General features: G+C 39.5%; 1 protein-coding gene across 2 annotated transcripts in view; it reads left to right on the top strand.

The window, feature by feature from the left end:
• Nucleotides 1–1,091, top strand: part of LOC118738097 (homeotic protein antennapedia) — a gene marked incomplete in the record, with an annotated part of 245,220 nt that overhangs the window by 91,720 nt on the left and 152,409 nt on the right.

Below are 1,091 nucleotides of genomic sequence, written 5' to 3'. Positions count from 1 at the left end.
TAAATTGTAATACTTTTAATTAACCAAAATTAAATTAAACTAAAATTTAAATCAAATTCACCACACATTTGTTCAAAGACAATGACTGAGATACTAACCGATATGGGCGAGGTTGTTGTAGCCGCTACAACAACAACGAGTTGCGCCCACGTAAAAAAAATCGTCCATACCAAATATATTATATAGGTTTTCACAAATCTGAGATTTCTTGCCCAGGGATCATACCAACAGAGTGTTGCAACGAGGCATTACTTGGATTAACCCAAAAATGTGCATAGTTCCAACCCAATTTTGTCAATTAACTAGTGCCCGGAAAATTTCATACGTTAGCTTTAAATTAAAGTTCAATCCTTTGACTACACGCGTATGTTAAAGCCAAATTATTGTACAAATAACTAAACCGCAGCCCTCGGAGAAGCAACGCGCTAATCTGCTAGTGCTCGGAAATTTCATACATTTGCTTTAAATTAAAGTTCAATCCTTTGACCACACGCGTATGTTAAAGCCGAATTATTGTACAAATAACTAAACCGCAGCCCTCGGAGAAGCAACGCGCTAATCTTGGTGTTTTGTTCTCGCAATTTTCGTTTCCATAAACTCACTAACTAAACTTAATAATAATAGATTGGCGCTTACACATATGTTAGTGTTTGGCCGAGCTTCTCCTCCGACTTGAGGCGTGCGCCTTGATGTCGCACAAAGCGGAGGGACCTACAGTTTTACGCCGACTCCGAACGGCGATTGTATTTTTATGAGAAGCTGTTTTTCATGGCAGAAATACACTCGGAGGTTTGCCTTTGCCTGCCGAGGGACGACCGCTGTTAAAAAAAAACTTTTTTCTATATGTTTTTGCGATGTTGCTTTGACCAGGGCTTGAACCCAGGTGCTGATGAGCGAAAGCGCGCACTGCTTACCACTACACCACAGCGGTCAATTAGTACCTATTTACATAATTTAATACTTACATTACACTGTGGAACCAATTCAGGTTAGCAAAAGTTAGGTTGATTCTGAGAGAGAGGGGTGAAAATAGAGGCTAAATTTGAAGACCCGTATCGCGGCGTTTCTTTATGTTAGTTCGAATTTTTTTT

The sequence above is a fragment of the Rhagoletis pomonella genome, unplaced genomic scaffold (assembly GCF_013731165.1).
Source record: "Rhagoletis pomonella isolate Grant_MI unplaced genomic scaffold, Rhpom_1.0 Rhpom_scaffold_00004, whole genome shotgun sequence".
NCBI lineage: Eukaryota > Metazoa > Arthropoda > Insecta > Diptera > Tephritidae > Rhagoletis > Rhagoletis pomonella.
The sequence above is the reverse complement of the archived record's forward strand: the minus strand, read 5'-3'. Positions and strand labels throughout refer to the sequence as shown.